Below are 24,199 nucleotides of genomic sequence, written 5' to 3'. Positions count from 1 at the left end.
ATCTATCTGTATATTTATGTATAAAAATCTAACAAGGGCTGAAGATTTCTTCTTAATTGGTTTTATTTCCATTAATCTCATCAATCATAACGAATGAAATAAACCTATTTAATTTAAGCATCTTTTGTTTGTAAGGTGAAAAAAATACTGCAGTGATTTTCAGGATCCCTACAGAAAAATCATAAAAGAAATACTAAAATATTGTTTAAAAATATTTTAGAATAAGTTTAACTTCGATAAATCAGTAGTCAAGTTGTCATAGAAGACTTTGACAAGATTTTAAAAGTTTCGCTTATAAGTTTCTAAAAAGATTTTTGATTACACATTTAAAATTCCAATACAATATTTTCTAGTAAAATTTAAGTTATACAGCTGTAGAGAATATATTTTATATGTGACGAATACTGAACATTTGGTTTTCTTATTTATTTCTTGAAATAAACAAGTTCGGAAAATAATAAAGTCAAGTTATAACTATTATTATGTGAAGAATTCTGCTATTTTGTAAGAAAAAGCAATCCTTCATAATGTAGGTACAGGTAATAAGAATAAGAATAGATGAAGGGAGTCCAGAGAGATAGTACAGTGATTGAGACACCAGTCTTAAAAGTAGACATCTCTAGATACTTCCCCTGCATTGCATATTGGCCCCTAAACACTGCCAAAAAGGATAAAAAAAACAGCAAAATAAATGAAGAAAAAAGTCCCTCCAAGTGTAGAAAATTATTCATATTCGATAATATATTTCATGTTTTTTAAAAATACTGTGGGATAAAACAGATTAAAAAATTACTTTTTGTATATTAGTTTCTTTGGGCTGGAGCGATAGCACAGTGGGTAGGGTGTTTACCTTGCACGTGGCCAACCTGGCCGACCAAAGTTCCATTCCTCTGCCCCTTTTGGAGAGCCCGGCAAGCTACTGAGAGTATCTCGCCCGAACAGCAAAGCTTGGCAAGCTACCCGTGACGTATTCGATATGCCAAACACAGTAACAACAAGTCTCACAATATTACTGAGTTCGCTTAAGCAAATTGATGAACAATGGGAGGACAGTGACAATGATTAATGCATGTTGTGTTTATCATTTGGCACTCTAAGAAATCTATTAATAAGTGTCTTTTAATAAAAATAATTTCACTGTAAAGACACAATAATTTCTTAATTACTTCAACAGAAATTTTGGTTTTCACTGTCTTTGTCACTTTTTTAAAAAATTAATTTATTTATTGAATCACCGTGAGAAAGGTTACTAAGCTTTCAGGTTTAAGTCTCAGTCATACAATGATCAAACATTCATCCCTTCACCAGTGCAAATTTTCCACCACCAAGAACCCCAATATACCCCCCATTCCATCTCTCCTGATGCCTGTGAGGCAGATGATTTACACTTAACCCTCTCCCTATTTTGATTACATTCATTATTTCGACAAAAGATGCACCATTATTATTTTGAATTTTCCCCCAACAATCGGACCTGCTGAAAAGGCATTGTGAAATAATTTGTTTTCTATTGCTAGTTATGAAGACCATAGTAGCTGCACAATTTTGGACTTCTGATATTTTGTCAATTAAGTCTGGAGGGATTTCTGTCAAAAGCCACATCGTTAAGAGACTGATTTGTGTGCCTCTGGGACCATGGCCATACCAGAGAGCCACTTGTGGGGGGCAACTCTCAGTCTCTGTGGGGCAGGAAGGACGTGCCAGTTCTGCCCCATCCCATGAGGTCGCAGTTGCCCCATCACCACCGGCTCATATCTGGCTGTCCAATAACCTCTGAGGCGACGGCTACCGTGCTGCTGGGAGGGGCAGGGGAGGAGGAAGAGACAGACACCCTTTCACTCCTGGGGCGGGAGGCACAGTGCCATAGTTCAGTGCATAGTCCATTCACATTTCCGCCGAAAGCTGCTGGGCTCCAAATTAGGTCTGTGTGCCTCTGGGGCCATGGCCATGCTAGAGAGCTGCTTGTGGGAGGCAACCCTAGGCCTCGGTTGGGCGGGAAGCTTTGTCACTCTTTTTTTACGTAAGAATGCTTAAAACACACAGTTTTGGACATTTTTGAATATAGCTAAAGATTAAATTCTTAATCTTGAAACATCAGAATAGAAAAGTGAGATCTTTTTCATATATAATATTGGTAGCTATTTTAAAATTTGCTTCCAAGAATTATTTTCTGGCTATATTTCAATTTACAGATAATGAAAATGTACCTCAACTCTTTTCTCTGATATGCATTGGGAATCAGAACTCGGAAAAGTAAAAACTTTTTAAAAATCACGTTGTTTCTCTATTTCCTACTTACGATAATAACTATATTTTTCTTAATTTCTTATTTTATTTTAATATTAAATTTATTTAACTATTGAATTTTGTAAGTTCTTCATATGTTTACAAAATTGGATCAAAATTTTACAAGCATTACAAATATTTCCTAGCTATTAACTATCTGTTAACGTTTTTTGTTTTTTTGCTTTTTGGGTCGCACCTGGCAATGCACAGGGATTACTCCTGGCTCTGCACTCAGGAGTTACTCCTGGCGGTGGGATGCTGGAAATTGAACCCGGGTTGGCCGCATGCAAGGCAAACGCCCTACCTGCTGTGCTATCTCTCCAGCCCCCATCTGTTAACATCTTAATGTGTGTTTCTGACTAGTTGGCAATTGTGTTTATATTATCTTCTGTATTCAATCCTCCCATTCCCCATCCCCCTCCCTTCACCCCACCTCCCTGGATTCATTGTCTTTAACTTTTGTTCCTCAGTATTCTTATCTGTAAAAGTAACAGACTGATCTTATGCTTCAGGGGCTTTCCTTGACTTTTCAATACTCTGGATAATGATTCCTGAACAAATCACAGCAGGATACATTAGTACAATTATAGGGCTTTAGTGGACCTCTCTCTGACAAGTTAATCATGCTTTCAATTGATTAATAGGTAGCTAAGATATAAAGTCCAATTCTTAGTTAAAATTTTTACTCTTCTATTCAGATTAAGGTCTGACAAGCATCATCACTGTTTTCAGGTCTGCAAAAATGAAATGTTTTCAAGGAGAGAGGATTGAGGGGACACATCTAAAAGACTAGAAATTAGAGTGTCATTTACTGTTTTATCTTAAGAACATGACATACTAAAGACAGTGATTTGGAACTTTCCACCAACCAAACAGTCAGCAAGCAAAGCTGATAATTTTGCATTGAAACCAGAAGCTTTGATTTCATAGCTTTCTCAGGGCAGAAAAGAAAACGAGTCCTGGCTACTGCACTGTGGATGAATGTCAGAATAATAGAAACGTCACTTAGACATTCATCCCTTTCTTTACTAGCTAATAACTCAGGAAAGACTCAGACAAAAACAAGCACTCCTCTGAATGCATGCATTAATTCACCCACCATTCAACAAGCATTTAGTGCCATCTAGGTGTGCTGTGTGCATTAGGTCATAGAGTTGCAATAAGTCACCAGTACAACTCACTTGTGTGTTATGCCTCCAAGTCCAGATTTGTGAATTTCTAAGTAACAGAATAAAATGTAACTGCTGCATTAGTTGTGGTTTAACAAACGATTTTATGTGAAAATGAAGGTAAAAAGCACAAATGTAGGAAAAAATGCAGGCCAGGAGCACACCAGCCTGACTCTCTGCCCTCATCTGCCAGGAGCACATCAGCCTGACTCTGGATGCTCCATTTTCAGCAATTTGAAGCATGCCTGTCACAAAATGGTACTCAAGAAATCATTGCTAGACTTTATCGTTTGGAATAAAATTATGTCTGGTGGATTTCTGAAAAAAATCACTACCACTTGACTTGTGAACTTGGTAGTAAAAGCATTCAATGCATAAAAAACAAGACAAAAAAGGCACATATGCGTGCAGTTAAAAAAAGGCAAAAAAAAGGCACATATGTGTACATTTCAGGAAATAGGCAGTAGTCAAAACACTACTAAAATAATAGAATCTGTTAAAGGTTTAATGCTCACTGTGCACCAATGTTAAATACTTCCTATGAATTTACTTGATTAATACTTATATCTCACTACATGCCCAATTTGCAGACCAATTAAGTAACCTGCTGGGATTTGAAACCATGCTCTGCTGCAAGTGTGTATTCTATATGATGTTTCTTTCTCTCTCTCTCTTTTTTTTGTTTTGCAAATTCTTTCTTTCTTTCTTTCTTTCTTTCTTTCTTTCTTTCTTTCTTTCTTTCTTTCTTTCTTTCTTTTGCTTTTTGGGTCACACCCAGTGATGCTCAGGAGTTACTTCTGCCTCTGAACTCAGGTATTATTCCTGGAGGTGCTTGGGGGACCAAATGAGATGCCGGGGATTGAGCCCAGGTTGGCCTTGTGCAAGGCAAATGCCCTTCATGTTGTACTGTTGCTCCGGCCCCTGAATGCTGTTTCTTAAAGTATTTAGAAAGAGAAAAAAGCAAAGGAGTTTTTGTATATATGTGTTTGTATGTATATGTGGATAGGCATATATATGTTGTATGTATATGTGCATATCGAGTACTCTACACGATCAAAGAAACTTCTCTAGTAGCATACTATAGAAATGATCCCTGAAAGTATAGTCTGTGGGCTGGAGCAATAGCACAGTGGGTAGGGCTTTTGCCTTGCACGTGGCCAATCTAGGTTCAATTCCTCAATTCCTCTCAGACAGCCTGGCAAGCTACCGAGAGTATCCTGCCCATCACGGTAGAGCCTGGCAAGCTCCCCGTGGCATATTCGACATGTCAAAAACAGTAACAACAAGTCTCACGATGGAGACATTACTGGTGCCCACTTGAGCAAATCAATGAACAATGGGAAACAGTGCTACAGACAGTGCTATATGTGCATATATATGTGGATATGAATATATATATTCACACAAACATAGAAAATAAGAGAGAATAATGCACACCATCTGGTGCAGGATTGAGGATTAGCTATAGGTATGTTCAGCAAATGAGTAAGACAGTTTAAGCACCTTAAGATGATGGTCTGCAGTTAGACCTATTGTGGTAAAATTTGTGCATTGGCTTCCAGGTCTATCTCTTCAGTGGACTTATAGTCTTCAGACAAGAGGTGGTGTGTGTGTATGTGTGTGTGTGTGTGTGTGTGTGTGTGTGTGTGTGTTTGTGTGTGTGCACCTGCCTGTGTGTGTGTATGGGGGGGCAGGGAGTCCTGTCTAGATTAACAGATTATCTGTTTGAAGTCGATAAATGCTGAGTTGGTTGTTTATTTCTGACCTAGAAGTTTCGGCATGGTAGTTAGGGTCCACTTGATTCAGAGCAAATTCACATTCTTTAATAGAGGACTAGAAGCTACCAGCGCAGATAGCAATTTTTTTGTCACTTGCATAGTAACTATTCAAGGACCATAATGCTAGTCCAAGAAAAATAAGTAGACTTTAAAGTGGCAAATGCATATTTGGAGAGGTATGGGGTCACCAGGTGAGAGATCTGTAGTTTCAGAGTCTGAAACAAAAATGAATTTGGAGGGAAATGTTGGCATTTGGAGAGTTGAAAAGTTTCAACGAGAAGTTTTAATTCTTCCTTTAATCCTCTGCTTCTGGGAGCAGAACAGGACCCTGAGACAACACCGATGATGCAGGCTGATATACCCACACTCTTGAAGCTCAGACTTTTCTAAGTGTGGCAAAATATTCTCTACTGCAGTGTTTTTATACCTTTTTCTGTTACTTCTTTCTGCTTTTGTTTCTTTCTTTTACCCTTCCCCGCATTGTGTCTCCTTCACTATACTACAGTTTGCCCCTTTTTCTCCAAATTTTCTTAAACTCCTAGTCCCAGTCAGTCCTTAGTTCATTCATAGTCTATGACTTCTACTCATATTTCAATGATATAATCATTGATAAAATGATAAAAAATCAATGATAAAAATAATCAGAAATAAAAATAATCAGAAAATAATTTTATAATTTCTCCAGCACCAAATTTATAGGTTTATACATGCATCAATTCTCTTTTGTGTGCATCCAGACAGATCACCCAGATCTAGACACAGAAAAGGGACTTGAATTTCAGTTATCAAGAATCAGTCTTGGATTTTTCTCTTCTAACTACTGAGCTTCTTTCAAATTCTCAATAGCATGCATTCTTTAATGCCCCCCCATACTTAAAAATTAAAGTCATGCTTTTTTCTTTGATCTCACATTCTCCTAGCTCTCACTCTTGTCAAATTGTTCAGGGAGTAGCTCCAAAATCATGTCATCTTGGTTCCTGATGCTTCTGTCTGCTGAAACTGGTGTTTGTCAGAATGATAGTGAGCTCCATGCTACCAGGCCTAATATCTACCTTTCTCTTCCAATTGTGTAGACATTTCTGTCACAGACTGATTCTTAAAATACTTCACCCACATAGATTTTTGTAAGTCAATGTTTTTATTGTTCTTCTTCTTCACTGACCATGCACTCACTGACCATAGGCTACTTTTCTTGGTAGTAATCTTGGCCACTCTTGGGTGTTTGTCTCCTATTTTGTTACTTTATATTCCCCAAGGCTGGAGTGATAGCACAGCGGGTAGGGCGATTGCCTTGCACGCAGCCAACATGGCCGACCCGAGTTTGATTCCTCCGCCCCTCTCGGAGAGCCCGGCAAGCTACCGAGAGTATCTCGCCCGCACGGCAGAGCCTGGCAAGCTCCCCGTGACGTATTCGATCCCCCATCGTCCAGTAGCTAGGCAGTCACACCCACCAACTTCCTCCAGCGCTATTTAGTACCATCTATGGCCAAGATCCCGAGACTATAAAACTAAGCTCCCAGAAGCTCATCTATTTCAAGCTTATTGTCTAGTTCTTGCTCTCAGAGAACCCTGCAGGCTACTGAGAGTATCCTGCCCACATGTCAGAGTCTGGCAAGCTCCCTGTGGCGTATTTGATATGTCAAAACCCAGTAACAATCTTGGGTCTCATTCCCCTGACCCTGAAAGAGCCTCCAATGTGGCACTTGCTAAAATCTCAGGGCTAGAATGAACAGAGACATTACTGGTGCCTGTTCAAGGAAATCAGTGAACAACAAGATGACAGTGATGCAGTGATACACTTCACTTTGGGCTTTATTGATCACTTCCATTTCACTGTGCATAAATTTCCTTGTTTGATTTCTTTAGCTTTGTTTGTCTTCTCAAGACAACCCAAACTCTTTGTTGCTATAGATCTTGGAAGTCTTCTTCCCATTTCCTATTATTTTCTCTATATATCACTGACTTCTTCGCAACAATAGTGTTGATTTTTATCTCACTCAGAATGCAATGACTAGCCTACTATCTAAATAAAAGTTGTTCTAAATGTCTTCATAAAACATATTTTGTTTTATAGTTATTTATTATATAGTTATTTATTATATAGTTATTTATTATACCATTTTCTAAATGTGTATTGTCTTCGATAGATGTAAATACTGTAATGGGAAATACTGTATTCTATAATTGTGTGCTAAGAAATTTAGTAAGAATTTATAAAAATATGTTAATTATAAAAACTACCACTTTAAATAGCTATTAATTTTAGCAACTTTTGATGGCTGCAAAAAGGAGGCTACGGAGAGTGAGCCAGCAGCTTGCTCAAGATCATGCAGTGAGATACAGCAGACGTTGGATTCTAAATGACGCATGAAAGATACTAAATTATGTTATCTTAATCATATGATGTATAGCCTACTACTCTCTTAGTTATGACTTTTATTTATCTGTTTTATAGCGCTATTAATCTCTCTGAGCTGATATTTGGTGCTATTTCAGGAAGAAGGAGCTTTGATTCTAGATTATGAGCTTACTGTTCACTCCTCTACTCCTTTCCTGCTTAAATATTTCATGCCACTGTAAATCGTCTGTTTGGTGTTGGGACATCAAACCCTATACTTCAGGATATTGAAACATTTCCCTCTCTACTTTGCAGAAAACCATGTCCTTGAGATAAATTTTCTGGGATCTCATTTTATTATTTATAATATGTGTTTACATAATGAACTTAAAAGATCAGCAATAATAATAACTCTTTTTTATACTCTGCCATTTTTCTGTTTTAGTTTAATCAACTTATTTTAATTTAAGCAACTTATTTTTTCTAGCGCTAAGACATTAACACTAAAAATGGTTGGAAGGTATCCTACATTATAGAAAGAAAACATTGTAATTTATTAATTATAAAAAATTACTCCCTCATCAATTAATAAACTTAATTTCCATAGACTAATATTTTATTTTTAAATGTTACTGATAAACTAGAAGATGCTTTCTGCCTTAGAATTAATCATTTTATACCATCTTTTTCTTAATAAATATTTAATGCCTCCAGTATCCCAGGTTGGGTTCTTATGTCTTTGTTACACTATACAACAGACTTCTAATGGGAAGGCTTCTAGGATTTCAATATATAGTGAAAACAATAGGCAATCCTACAAATAAATCTAACAGAGGCAGTAGAGTTAAGAGCTAAGTCCCAAAATAACAACATCAACATATACAGCTGTGGCAATATGGATAAGTGAAACTATAATGGTATAATTGCTTCTTTTCTAGAAGATTATTTTTCTACTTTAGGAAACTGACTAAAAAAGCGATCATTTTATTTATTTTGGTTTTGAGAACACACCCAGCAATGCTCAGGGCTTAATCCTGTCTCTGCACTCAGGGATCACTCCTGATGGGGCTCAGGGACCATAGAGTGCTGGAGATCTAACCCAGGTTGGCTGCGTGTGAGACAATACCTGACCAACTGTACTATTGCTCATACCCCAACTTGGAACTATACTAGAGTGTTAAGAATTAAAAACGGCATGGTACTGTACTAAAGATAGACCTGCAGACCAATGGAACAGAACTAAGAGCACTGAATTAAGCCATAGATGTATGCCTAGATTTATCTACGACAAAGCTGCTAAATTTACAAAGTGGAGCAAAGAAAATCTCTTCAACAAATGGTGCTTTGAAAACTAGAAAAGTCACATGTGAAAAATATTAAATGGTAATCATATTTTATATGTGCTAAGATTGCATGAGAGAATTATGAATACTGGTGCTTTTAAGTAATTTTTTTGAGTCATGAGATACAGAGTTACAAACAGATCATGATGGGGTTTCAGTCATGAAGTGTTCCAACATCCATCCTTGCACCAGTGTGCATTTCCCACCACCAATGTCCCTAGTTCCCTTCCACCACCCTCCCTCCAGCCTGTCTCTATGGAAGGCAATTTCCTTCTTCTCTGTCTTTGTTTCTCTCTCTCTCTTTGTTTCTCTCTCTCTGTCTCTCTTTCTCGGTGTCTCTGTCTCTGTCTCTGTCTCTCTCTCTCTCTCTATCTCTCTCTATCTCCCCTTTTGGGCATTATAGTTTGCAGTACAGGTACTGAGAGGTTATCATGTTTGCTCCTTTACCTGTTTTCAGCACACAGTTCTTATCCAGAGTGACCATTTCCAAATATCTTTATCATGGGTGGTCCCTTCTCTATCCCAACTGCCTTATCCCCCAGCATTTGAGGTAGTCTTCCAATAATGGACCAGTCCTCCTGGAACTTGTTTCTACTGTCCTTGGGTATTGGTATCACATTATATATATATACATATATGTATATATATGTGTGTGCATATATATGTGTATATATACACACATATAAATGTATATTCCACAAATGAGTCCAACCATTCCATCTCTATCCTTCTCCTTCTGACTCATTTCACTCGGCATCATATATCTATTTGTAAGCAAAATGCATAACTTCATTTTTCCTAACAGATGCATAATATTCCATTGTGTAGGTGTACCAAAGTTTCTTTAACCAGTTGTCTGTTCTGGTGCACTCAGGTTGTTTCCAGATTCTGGCTATTGGGAATAGTGCTTCAATGAATATAGAAGTGTAGATAGAATTTCTGCTGTGTGATTTTGAGCCCACGGGTTATATACCCAAAAGTGCTATTGCTTGGTGATATGGAAGCCAATTTCTAGCTTTTTGAGAAAAGCCAATTTTGCTTTACAAAAAGGCTGGACCAATCAACATTTCCACCAACAATGAAGAGTCCCTTTCTCTCCCATCCATGCCAGCTCTAGTTGTTCTGTTTCTTTTTGATGTATGCCAGTCTCTATGGTGTGAGATGATATCCCATTGTTGATTTGATTTGCATCTCCCTGATGAGTAGCAGCATAGAGACTTTTTCATGTGTCCTTTGGCCATTTTTATTTCTTCTTTGAGAAAGTTTTTGTTCATTTCTCCTCCTCATTTTTCCGTGGGATTTGATGGTTTTATTTTTTCTTGGAAAGTTCTACTAGTGCCTTATATATCTTGGATATTAAACCGTTATTAAGTGGATATTGGGTAGATATTTTTCACCATCTGTGGAATGTCTTTGTATCTTGGTCACTGTTTCTTTCAAGGTGCAGAATCTTTTTAATTAATGTAGTTCCATTTGTTTATATTTGTTTCCACTTGGTTAATCAGTGGTGTTTCATCCTTGCAGATGCCTCTAGTTTCAATGCATGGAGGGTTATGCCCACACTTTCCTCCACATATCTATGGATTCAGGCTGGATATTGAGTTCTTTTTTTTAAAAATTTTTTTTTTAATTAGTGAAACACCATGAGGTACAGTTGTAGATTTACAAATTTTTGTGCTTGGGTTTCGTTTATACACTGATCAAATACCCACCCCTCCACCAGTGCCAATTTTCCACCCACATCCCACCCTGCCACTGTGGCAGGGCATTCCCCCCTGTTCTCTCTCTCCTTTTGGGTGTCGTGGTCAGCAAAAGAGGCATTGAGTGGCAAACATGTTCAGTCCATAGTCTACTTTCAGCCTGCATCTTCTCTCCTGGGAGTATCCTCCAAACACCCTTTATTTGGTGCTCCCTTCTCTATCTGAACTGCGCTTTCCCCTAGAATACCTGGCTGGCCTCTAAGCTATGGAGTAATCCTCCTGGTGTTGATCTCAGCTATTCTTGAGTATTAATCTCATATTTTGTTATTTTATATCCCCCACATGAATGTAATCTTTCTATGTCTATCCCTCTCTTTCTTACTCATTTTGCTTAGCATGATACTTTCCATATTGTACCACTTGTATGTAAATTTCATGACTTCATCTTTTCTAACAGCTACATAGTACTCCATTGTGCAGATGTACCAAAGTTTCTTTAACCAGTCATCTGTTCTTGGGTACTCAGGTTTCTTCCAGTTTTTGGCTATTGTAAAGAGTGCTGCAATGAACAAACAAGTGCAGATGTCACTTCAACTATACATTTTTGCCTCTTTGGGATATATTCCCAGGAGTGGTATTGCTGGGTCAAATGGGAGCTCAATTTCTAATTTTTTGAGAAACGTCCATATTGTTTTCCAAAAGGGCTGAACCAGTCGGCATTCCCACCAGCAGTGGAGGAGTGTCCCTTTCTCGCCACATCCACGTCAGCATCGGTTGCTTTTGTTCTTTTGAATGTGGGCCAGCCTCTGAGGTGTGAGATGGTATCTCATTGTGGTTTTGATCTGCATCTCCCTGATGATTAATGATGTAGAGCATTTTCTCATGTGCTTTTTTGCCATTCGGATTTCTTCTTTGAGAAAGTTTCTGTTCATTTCATTGCCCCATTTTTTGATGGGGTTGGACATTTCCTTCTTGTGGAGTTCAACCAGTACTTTGTATATCCTTGATATCAACCCCTTGTCAGATGTGTATTCGGCGAATATTCTTTCCATTCTGTAGACTGTCTTTGTATTTTGGTCACTGTTTCTTTGGAGGTGCAGAAGCTTCTTAGTTTAAGATAGTTCCATTTATCTATCTCTGCTTTCACTTGCTCGGCCAGTGGTGTGGCGTCTTTGAAAATACCATTAGCCTCAATGTCATGAAGGGTTTCACCAACTTTGTCTTCAATGTACCTTATGGTTTCTGGTCTGATGTTGAGGTCTTTAATCCATTTTGATCTTACTTTTGTACAAGGTGTTAGGTAGAGTTCTGAGCCCATTTTTTTTGCATGTAGCCGTCCAGTAATGCCAGCACAATTTGTTAAAGAGGCTTTCCTTGCTGCACTTCACATTACTTGCACCTTTATCAAAGATTAGATGATCATATGACTGCGGGGAGATGTCGGTGTATTCAACCCTGTTCCATTGGTCTGCAGTTCTGCCTTTGTTCCAGTACTATGCTGTTTTGATTATTACTGCTTTGTAGTAAAGTTGGATATTGAGTTCTTAAATCCACTTTTATCTGACTTTTGTGCCTGCATTTGAGGCCTGAGTGTGTGTGTGTGTGTGTGTGTGTGTGTGTGTGTGTGTAGTTTTCCAGTTTTCTCAGTACCACTCGTTGAAGGAAAGTTCCTTGCTCCACTTCATATTTCTTGCTCCCTTATCAAAGATTAGGTGTTCATACATTTAAGGGTCAGTGTCAGGATATTCGACTCTGTTCCATTGATCTGAGAATCTCTCTTTATTCCAGCACCATGCCTTTTTAAGTACAACTGCTTTGTAGTAAATTGGGGAAGGTGATGCCACGCATCTTCTTTTTCCCAAGGATTGCTTTAGCTATTTGTGGGGGTTTATCGTTTTGTCTATTTATTTGAAAAATGTCATGGGTATCCTGATAGGGAACGCATTGAATCTGTATAATGATTTGGGGAGTATTGCCGTTTTGGCAATGTTATTCATCCCAATCCATGAGCAGAGGATGTGCTTCCATTTTATTTCTTGATGTAGTATTTTGTAGTTTTCTTTATATAGGTCCTCACCTCTTTAAATCAATGTACTTAATTTTTGAGGAATCATTGTTAATGGTACTATTTTTCTAACATCTCTCTTCTCTTTCATTATTTGTATATACAAATGCCCTGGACTTTATGGTACTGATTTTGTAACCCACCACTCTACTATACTAATCTATTGTTTCTAGAAGATCTTTGTGAAGTCTTGAGGATTTTCTAAGTATAATATCAACTGCAAATAGTATAGCTCTTGAATTCTTCCTTTCCTATCTGAATGCCTCTGATATTCATGTCTTATATAATTCCTATGGCAAGTACCTCCAATACTCTATTGAATAGAAGTGAAGAAAGTGGGCAACCTTGAGTTGTGCCTGATCTTAAAGGGAAGGTTTTTAGTTTCTACCTATTGAGGATAATACTTGCTGTAGGCTTGTTGTAGATACTTTGACTATATTGAGCAAAGTTCCTTCAACTCCTATTTTGTTAAGAGTTTTTATTATGAATGGGTGATGGATCTCGTCAAATGCTTTTTCTGCATCAATTGATGTGATCATATGGTTTTCATCTGTTCTTTTATTGATGTGATGTATTATATTGATTAATTTGTGAATGTTAAACCATCCTTTTATGCCTGGAATGAATTCTACTTGGTCATGGTGTATAATCTTTTTGATGAATCATTAGATTCTATTTGCTAAAATTTTGTTGAGGATCTTTGCATCTGTGTTCTGTAATTTTTGTCTTTTTTTGTGGTGTCTCTGTCTGCTTTTGGTATGAAGGTGATATTTGCCTCATAAAAACTGTTTGGGAGTGTTTCTGTTTCTTAAATTTCCTGGAAAAGTTTAAAAAGAATTGACAGTTGTTTCTCTTTAAAAGTTTGAAAGAAATCACCAGTGAATCCATCTGGGCCTGGGCTTTTGCTTTGGAGAAGACTTATCATTACCATTTCAATTTTCTTGATGGTGATAGGTCTGTTTAAGTATTCCAAATCTTGGTTCAATCTTTAGGGAGTATAGGAATCAGGAATTTGTTCATTTCAAAATGTTCTCTTGTTTTGTGTCATAAAAATGTTCAATGTAATATCTGATGCTTCTATGGATTTCTTCAGTTTCTGTTATGATGTACCCCCTTTGCATTTCTGATATGGCTAATTAGGTTTCTCTCTGTTTCTTTGTGAGTCTTGCTAGTGGTTTATGGATCTTGTTTATTTTCTCAAAGAGACAGCTCTTGACTTTGTTGATTTTTGGACTGTTTTTTTTTTTAGGATTCCAGTTCATTGATTTCTGCTCTTAGTTTTATTATTTCCTTCCTCTGGCCATTTTGGGCTGCTTTTGTTGGTCATTTCCCAAGATCTTAAGCTGTGAGGGTAAGTTATTGACATGGGCCCTTTCTTCCTTCCTGTGAATGTTTGCTGAGCTATAAACTTTATCCTTAATTCTGCCTTTGCTGTATCTCATAAGTTCTGGTGGCTCTCGTCTCATTCTCATTTGTTTCCAGAAATCTTTTGATTTCCTCTCTAACCCACTGTTTCTTCAGTAGTGAACTGTTTAATTTCCAGGTGTTTGATTTGATTCTCCATTTCTGTGTGTGATTCGCTTCTATTTTCAGTGCATCATTGTCTGAAAAGATAGTTGATAAAATTTCTATCCTCTCAATTTTATGGAGGTATTTTTTGAGTCCCAGCATGTGGTTTATCTTCCAGAATCTCCCATGTGCACTGGAGAAGAATGTGTATTCAGCTTTTGGGAAGTAAAAAGTCCTGTGTGAATATATATATATATATATATATATATATATATATATATATATATCTGCTATCCCCCTCTCTTCCATTTCTTCCCTCAAATAAATTATTTCCTTTTTGAGCTTTATATTGGTTGATCTGTCAAGAGGTGACAGAGTGGTGTTGAAGTCTCCAACCATTATTGTGTTGCTATCAATGTCTTTATTCAAGTCTATTGGCAGTAGTTAGAAGTATTTTGCTGGACCCTGATTAGGTGCATATACATTTAGGAGTATGAGTTCTTCCTGTTGTACCAATCCCTTGATCATAAGAAATTACCCTCACTGTCTCTTATAACCTTCTTCAGCTGAAGTCTATGTGGTGTGATACTGGAATGACCACCTCTGCTTTTTTGAGGGGATAGTTTGCTTGGAGAATTGTTTTCCACCCTTTGACTTTGATCCTGTGCTTGCTTTGATTGTTCAGCTCTGTTTCTTGAAGGCAACAGAATGTTGGGTTCAATTTTTTAATCCATCCTGCCACTCTGTGCCTCATTTAGTCCATTGAGACTGAGAGAGATTACTGTGATGGGGATTTGTAATCCATCTTTATGTAAGAGTTTGGTATAATTATGTGCTTCTCTTATTTTTGGGTAGCCCATTAAGTTTTCCTTGGATGAATGTTTTTGAGCCTATGAAGCTCTGGAGATATTATTTATCTGTGTGTTGTTTGTTCTAACCTAAATAAGAGTCTGGCTAGGTCATGCATTATTGGTGAGGTGTTCATTTTATTGAGGTTTTTCACTATATTTCACTGCTGAGTGTTTCATCTGATAAATCTGCTGTGAGTCTTAGAGCCGCTCCTTCCTAAGCAATTTCCTTCTTTGATCTTGCTGCTTTCAGTCTTCTATCTCTATCTATGGTTTTTGTCATCCTGATTAGGATGTGCCTTGGGTTGTTTTTATTTGAATTTCTTTCAGCTATTTTTCTTCTGACCTCTTGGATTTGGGTGCATGAACTTTCAGCTCAGAGAACTTCTCAGCAATGATAGCTTTGATGGTTGCTTCTTCACCAGGGTTTTCTTCCTGCCCCTGTGGTACTCCAATGATTCTTATGCTGTTCCTTTTGACTTCATCCTGATTTTTTCATCAGATGTTGGTTTATTTTGAGGGTCTTTTCCATATTCTGATGTAGTCTGGATATTCTTTGCACCTCATCTTGGAGCTCACTGATTCTGTCCCCAGCAGCTGTTACTCTGCTGCTGAGGTCTTCCATTGAGATTTTCATTTCACCTATCAGGTTTTTCAGATCTGTCATTTCTGCTTGTGTTTTTATTTGCATTTTCCTCATTTATGCTCTCTTATTCTGTATTTTCTTGGTGCATGTTCTGTCTTTTCTTTGAGCTCCTTATGCATCCATAACTGGTTCATTCTAAATTCATTGTCAGAGAGTGTATATAGCTCATTATTACTCACTGGGTCACCTGGACTAACTTCTTCACTCACTAAAACTGGTAGGTTTCTGCTTTGCTTTACTATGGTGACCTCTGCCATTTAGGGTTGTTTCCTATGTGTTTTTGTGTGGTTCAGAGCCTAAGTTAAGATGTCTTGTATGTGTAGGATAAGTCACAGAGTGGTAAAGAATTGAGCTGCCTTGCAGTGAAGTGGAGTGATCTTGCTCTCTGCTGCCTATTCCTGGTTTGAAAGATACCTGTTAGAGGCGAATTATGCACGTGGGTCTTAAACCTGCCCCAATGTCCCATGGATGCTGACTTGGTTGCCCTCCTGTGTCCCAGCTCAGTTTCCTCTCACTTCTTGCGGGCACTTTGTAACCCAGTATTGGGTTCTTAAATCAGTGATTTTCAGCCTTTTTACTGAGGTGGACCGGCTCTTGTCCATGGAATGGTAGTTGAAAACCACTGACTTAAACAGATATACATTTTCTCATAAGTCTCTAGGCTATATGTATATGTGTAATCAAGGACTTGATAGTTTTATTCTCTGATGCCTTCTTATATAAACATCGATGCTAAATATTCCCCAGTATTAATCATTTTGTATATAAAGACTACATATAAAGATACCTATGAGCTACATAGTTCAGTCGGTTTTTCTCAATGTGTTTTATTGTTTCAAGTCTAATCTACAGATCTTTGAGCAAGTTTGAACCAACTTGTGTATAGTATGTAATATAGATACAGTTTAACTGTTTTTCACAAGTGGTTATCAAGTTTTCCTAGTGTCATTTGTTGAAGAGCTCCCTTGCCCCACCGTATGCACCAAGTCCTTGTCATGTATTAACCATCTCTATATCTGAGGATTTATCACTGTCATTTCAGGTCTTATCTGTTGGTCTGTCAGCCTATCTTTGTTGTTGTACAATGATGTCTTGATTGGTATAGATTTATAATACAGTTTAAAGTTAAGCAATGAAATTCTTCCCAAATTACTTTCTATTTTTATAGGATGATTTTGGCTATTTTTGGAGTTTTATGATTCTGCCCCTTGACCCCCACTTTTGTTATTTCTACCTCAAAATCACAAAAACGTTAATTTTAAAGGAATGCAAACACAGTAGCAACAAAGTCTCACAATGGAGACGTTACTGGGACCGCTTGAGAAAACCGATGAACAACGGGAGGATAGTGACGGTGACAGTGACATATAACTGTAAAGAAATCATGCTATATCTTTATGTACACACACAAGAAAAAATGAAGTTATGCGGGAACATCAGTGAAATTGAAAGATATCATGCTGAGTGAAATAAAACAGATGCAGAAGGAAGAACACAGGGTATTTTCACTTGTATTTGGTAAATAGAGAAACAAATCAGGGTATGGACTATATCAATGTTTACTGAACCTTGGGCATTGGACACCAGGTCTCAAACGTCAGACTGTCAGATTAAAAGTGGGGCATGGGAGGCAGGATCGGGTTAACTGAAAGTAAGGAATGTAGATGGAGAGCCTGGAGCACATGGGTGGTGGCTGAGGCTTACAACACATTCGCAAGTGTCAAGGAGCAAATAATGAAATAGGGGGAAGAAAAGTCAGACCAGGGTGAAATAGGGGCTGCGGTAGAGGGTCCTGGGAACTAGGTGGCAGTGGTGAGCAGAGACTTTGTATTTTGTGCCGAAAACTGAAGCAAGATCGCAACACTTTCACCTAAACTATTATGACATTTTAACATAAAGATTCTTTATGATGACATGTTATTTGTGTCTGTGTCTCGATTTCCTATTGTAAAGTGTCACAAAGAATTTTAGAGGAAAAGTCCACCTTCATCATCCGGTTTTAGTGCAACTGCCTCTTTTCAGACTCTAGTTCCAAATACAAATCAACATGCTGTGGGTTAGGAATGGACTTCAGCATAGGAACTCCGGGCAAAAAGCAGAAAAATAAGAAAAATATACTGTAATGAAAACAATAGATTTTTAAAATCTCAAATTCTACCAAGATTTTTAAATCATAATGGAAAATAAAATAGGAAGGACAGCAAATTGCTGAAAAAGAACAGGTTTCTCTTTTTGAATGAGTTTTTAAATAGTAATAAATGTGTTCTTGAATTCATAATCAATGTAAAATTTTTAAGACAGAGAAAAAATGGTGGAAAGTAAAACACAATAAAATTGTTTAAGAAATGGTACATCAATATTGAGTTAATTTTCCAGATAGAACTGTCCCATAATTCTTCCAAAGAAAAAAATGAATAACATAAGGATGAACGATGTATCCACAGGAAAAGCTAAATTGTGATGTGATTTTTCATATTATTCATAACATATAACTTTGATTTATTTAATAAGAAATTTAGGTGATATGAAAATTTTTTAATAATGAAGAAAAATAATTTGACTACTATATCTAGAGAATCCTAAATCCTCTACCAAGAAACTCCTAGAAACAAAAGACTTGTACAGTAAACTCTCAGGCTATAAAATTAATACCCCAAAATCCATCGTCTTCCTATACGCAAATAATGAGACAGAGGAAAGAGACATAAAAAAACAATCCCACTCACAATCATGCCCCAGAAAATCAAGTACCTCAGAATCAGCCTAACTAAAGAGGTAAAGGACCTCTATAACAAAAACTACAAAATGCTACTCCATGAAATAAAAGAGGACACGAGGAAATGGAAACATGTCCCCTGCTCATGGATAGGAAGAATTAACATTGTCAAAATGGCAATACTCCCCAAAGCATTATACAGATTCAATGCGATCCTTATCAGGATACCCATGAAATTTTTCAAAGAAATGGATCAAGCACTCCTGAAATTCATATGGAACAACAAATGTACAGGAATAGCTAAAGCAATTCTTGGGAAAAAGATGTCTGGAGACATTACCCTCCCCAACCTCAAACTCTACTACAAAGCGGTAATAATTAAAACAGCATGTTACTGGGATAAAGGCAAAGCTGCAAACCAATGTAACAGGGTGGAATATCCTTACACATAACCCCAAATGTATGAACATCTAATCTTTGTTAAGGGAGGAAGAAATGTGAAGTGGAGCAAGGAAAGCCTCTTTAACAAATGGTGCTGGCATAAATGAACAACAACTTGATCACTTGATCACTTGACATCCTGTTACTCATTGATTTGCTGAGCGGGCACCAGTATCATCTCCATTTGTCCCTGTCACGTACTAGTGTAGCCTAATGGCATCTAGGAATATGAAGAGCCTCAAACTGATCGTTCAGGGTCTTGACGAAGAAGTCTGACCATCTTGTAGGTGGGTGGCCACGCAATCTTTTGACGTCCTGTGAAATCCAGTCAGTAGCGGCTTTAGTCCAGCGGTCATCTCCAAATCTCATTACGAGTCCAGCCCATCTGATATTTGATGCCTTGGCAAACGAGAGAGCGTCCCTGATTCTTGATCGTCGATGGAGGTCAGAACTCCAGATTCTTTTTCTCATTTGAGTGAAGCTCGTTACTACAAGCATAGCTCTTTTGATTCCTCTTTGGGAGACCTGAATAGCGTTCTCATCCTGTTTGTGTAGGGCCCAGGTCTCTGAGGCATATGTTAATGCAGGAAAAACAGTGGAATCAAATAGATGTACCTGGAGCCGGAAGTTCTTCGTCCTCTTAGCTATTTCTTTGACACTCTTGAAGACGTTCCAAGCCACTCTCTTCCTCCTGCGGAACTCAGATGCCAGGTCATTTGTCATGTAGACTTCTTGACCGAGGTACACATAACTGTTGCATTCGAAGATGTTCATTCCATTGAGAGCGAATGGAACCTCAGGAACAAAACTGTTTCTCATAAATATTGTCTTTTTGAGATTCATCTGTATTCTGACCTTTCCACACTCACGGTTGAAGTCAGCCTGCATTTGTGCTGATTGGCTAATGTTTGGTGTTATTAGAATGATGTCATCAGCAAAGTGGAGGTGGTGTAGTTGCCGACTATCTATCTTCACTCCCATTCCTTCCCATTCAAGTCATCGCATGACATTCTTGAGGGTGGCACTGAAGAGTTTCGGTGAAATGGTATCGCACTGCTGAACCCCTCTCTTGATGTCAATGATCACTTCCTTGTAGAATGGTGAGATCCTGATAGTGAATCCGTAGTACAGCTCACGGAGGATTCTGATGTATTGAGTTTGAGCGCCATGTTTGGCTAGGGCTTCAATGTTTGCTTTCGTCTCAACAGCATCAAAGGCTTTCTTTAAATCAGTGAACATGAGACAGAGCAGCATCTTGAACTCCCGAGAAACCTCAATGAGTTTGGTTACCATGTGGATGTGGTCGATCTTGCTGAAACCTTTGAGGTACCCAGCTTGCTCTCATGGTTGTCCTTCAACTAGTATTCTGCCAATCCTATTCAGGATGACTTGAGTGAACAGCTTGTAGATGACAGACAATAGGCAGATCAGGCAGTAGTTGCCAATATTGTGGATGTCCCCCTTCTTGTACAGTCCTGCTTGTTTTCCATTGGGACAGAAACTTGCATTCAGACATGTAGTGTGTGACCTCCACTACCTAGCTGCCACCATGCTCCAGAATACTTTCCAGACGCTTGGGCCAAGACTCATGCACAAGTGAAGCCCTACAGAACCAGGTAAGCGGTACTCGGAGACCTTGAACTCCAGGCTCAAAGCACCCGGGAACAGAGATCCTCTGCCTGCTCCCACCAACCTCAGGTTATCAAGTAATTAAAATCAGGAGCCCCACTCTACCCTGCCCTGTCTGCTTCCACCAACCGTGACTCAGGGATTCCACACAAAAGACCCACCCTACCGGTATTAGTATTGGAAAACTGTATTGGAGAATGAAAATTAACACATTCTGAGTAGCCAGATGAGTGTTAGTTTGCTGAGGATGGCACCCAAATCAATATCTATAAAATATGAAAAATTAATACCATTTCAAAAATATAACATACTTTTTGTTTAATTATAAAGGTGGTGTATTCCTGTCAAGTCTAGCTAGCAAGTTATTAAAGAATCAAAATTTTCCTTGAGATAAATATGAAAATACTGATAATCATGGTAAACAAGCAGGAAACAATTATTTAGGTGCATAATTAGCTCTAAAAACGTTAATGTTAATCAGATTCGAGGAGCAAAAAAGAGAAGAAAACCAGGGTAGTAAGCATGGAAGCTTGCTTATACCTAATCTCAGTGCTAGAGTTTAAATTTCACCAAACTAGGAGGTAACATTTTAGAGCTTGTGGTGGGACATAAATGAAGAATTTGTATCAATATAAGGTTGGGATTTATCTGCACCATTATTGAATAAGTATACTGAAAAAATATGCACCACAATTCATCAACAACAACAAAATGTCGGGGATATCGTGCCGCCAGCAGGTCAATCTGTACCTGTGAGGTGAGTGCATTAGCAGCCTGATGGTGCCTTCAGACTTTCAGATACTCCCAAATTGCTACTGTGCCTTAGGCCAGACCCCAAAAACTTGGGCAAAGTTTACCAAGAAAGTAAACATCCAAAAGGTAGGCATGTGGACTTCTCACGCGGCGTCTGCCCTCCCCTCTTCACGCCTCAAGCGGCGCCCATCTCATCCCAAACCCAGGTCAGCTCACCTGCAGGTGCATGGCCCCGGGACTTCCATCTCTCCCTTCAGGACCTCAGGTGTCCCCGCAGACGCCTGGAGAAAAGCAGCTCTGAGCGTCTGCCCTCCCCTCTTCACTCCTCATGTGGCGCCCATCTCATCCCAAACCCAGGTCAGCTCAGCTGCCTGTGCATGGCCCCGGGACTTCCATCTCTCCCTTCAGGAACTCAGGTGTCCCTGCAATCGCCTGGAGAAAAGCAGTTCTGAGCGTCTGCCCTCCCCTCTTCACTCCTCATGTAGCACCCATCTCAACTCAAACCCAGGTTTCCGTAGAGGCGTGGCCTCTTCACAAATGGGTGTGGCTTCAGAAGTGAGCGTGGCCTATTTTTCGGCCGCAGGTTGTTTACCCATTCTAAGGAACCTAGTTCCCAAGGAACCTAGTCCCCAACCTACTCAGCGATATGAAGAAACAAAGAAAATCCCCACCACAAGTGGAGGACAACGAAAACAATCTAGAACATTCTGTCGATACAGCTCACCTAAGGGACCTCTCTGACATAGAATTCAGATACGAAGTCATGAAGATGTTCAATCAACTCAATGAAACAGTCAGACAGACAGCCAGTAACACCACAGAAAAAATCGACAAATTACGTGAAGAAATGAGAGCAGAAATGTCACGATTAAAAGATTTCGTAGATGAAATGAGAAACTCAGTTTCTTCTCTTAAAAATAGAATAACCGCAGCTGAAGAGAGAATCAGTGAGCTGGAAGATCAGCCGCACCAAGCCAACACGCAACAACAAACAGTGGCAAGGGACCTCAAAACAGCACTACAGAGAATCAGAGTCCTAGCAGATGATTCCAAGAGGAACAACATTAGAATCATGGGACTACCTGAACCTCAGGGAAACAATATCAACGAAAAAAACACCGTCAAACAAATCATTGCTGAAAAATTCCCAGAGCTCCACAGTGCAGCCATTCAAGTTCAAGGAGCCCGAAGGGTGCCAGCTAAAAGAGACCCCAACAAAAACACTCCAAGACATATCATAGTTAGAATGATTGATGCTGCCGAAAGAGATACAATACTGCAAGCAGCAAGGTCAAAGAAGGAAATCACATACAAAGGAGCACCCCTTAGATTCACAGCAGACCTATCAGAGGAAACCCTACAAGCCCGAAGGCAGTGGTGAGATATAGTCAAAAAACTCACTGAAATGAATGCTTCACCAAGAATACTCTATCCGGCTAAACTCTCCCTCAAAATCGAAGGAACGATACACTATTTTATAGATAAACAGCAGCTCAGGAACTTCATAGACTCAAAACCAAACCTAAAGCAAGGGCTAAAGGGGCTACTATAAGACAAGACAAACCCTACAACCACAACACACCCGCACAGAAAGATGACACAAAACCCCATAACCATACTCTCTCTCAATGCCAACAGTCTAAATTCACCATTTAAGAGACACAGAGTGGCAAAATGGATACAGGGATACAGAGACAGAACCTAACATTCTGCTGCCTACAAGAAACTCATCTCAACAGCCAGAACAAAAAAAGACTCAAAGTCAAAGTATGGAAAACAATCCTGCAAGCAAATAGCTCATTCAAAAAAGCTGGGGTGACCATACTAGTATCCGACAACATTAATTTCACGTTGAAAAAGACTTGAAGGGACAGTGAAGCCTATTTTCTCTTCATCAAGGGATACGTACAACAGGAAGAAATAACACTCTTAAATGTATACGCACCTAATGAGGGAACAGCTAAATACTTAAAACAACTGCTAACAGATTTTAAGGAGGACATCGCTACCAACACAATAGTACTTGGAGACTTCAACATCGCCTTATCAACTCTGAATAGATCAACAAGAACAAAACCCAGCAAGGAATTATTGGCTTTGAAAGAAGAAATCGAAGAGAAAGGGCTTATAGACCTATACAGGGCTTTACACCCCAAAAAGAAAGAATACACATTCTTCTCCAGTGCGCATGGAACATTTTACAAAATAGATCATGTGCTAGGACACAAAAAATACCTCAACAGAATCAAGAAGATAGAAATAGTATCAGCCATCTTTTCAGATCATGATGCACTGAGGATAGAAGTGAATCACACACTGACACGGAGAACCAAATCAAACACCTGGAAATTAAACAACTCGAGGCTAAACAACGAGTGGGTCAGGAACAAAATCAGGAACGAAATCAAAAGATACCTGGAAACAAATGAGAATGAAGACACAAACTACCAGAACTTATGGGATGCAGCAAAAGCTGTATTAAGGGGAAAATTTATAGCTCTGCAAGCATATCTTAGGTCTGCAGAAACGATGCACATCAACAACTTGACCTCATAGCTCAAGATCTTAAAAAAGGATCAACAGAAAGAGCCTAAATCAGGCAGAAGGAAAGAGATCATAAAACTTAAAGCAGAAATCAATGACATGAAAAACAAAGAAACAATCCAAAAGATCAATGAAACCAAGAGCTGGTTCTTTGAGAAAATAAATAAGATAGATTAACCACTAGCAACACTCACAAAGAAACAGAGAGAGAGAGAGTCTTAATAAATCGAATCAGAAATAAGAATGGGGATATCACAACAGAAACTAAAGAAATTCAAGAGATAATCAGAGACTACTTTGAAAGTCTGTATGCCACGAAACAAGAGAACCTAGAAGGAATGGACAAATTCCTGGATTCCTATCATCTCCCAAAGCTGAATCAAGAAGATATAGAGTACCTGGATAGATCTATTTACATCAACGAAATTGAAACT

At 38.6% G+C, this 24,199-nt stretch overlaps 1 protein-coding gene and 1 pseudogene across 1 annotated transcript in view; both read right to left on the bottom strand.

Annotated features, from left to right (window-relative positions):
• TYR (tyrosinase) overlaps window positions 1-24,199 on the bottom strand; it is a 144,966-nt gene that overhangs the window by 49,462 nt on the left and 71,305 nt on the right. The gene's annotated exons all lie outside the window — the stretch shown is intronic.
• On the bottom strand, window positions 4,486-4,564 carry LOC130024100 (uncharacterized; annotated as a pseudogene).

The sequence above is a fragment of the Sorex fumeus genome, unplaced genomic scaffold (genome assembly GCF_029834395.1).
Source record: "Sorex fumeus unplaced genomic scaffold, SorFum_2.1 ptg000026l, whole genome shotgun sequence".
Lineage (NCBI taxonomy): Eukaryota > Metazoa > Chordata > Mammalia > Eulipotyphla > Soricidae > Sorex > Sorex fumeus.
Note: the sequence above shows the minus strand (reverse complement) of the source record. Positions and strands in the feature narration are given on the sequence as shown.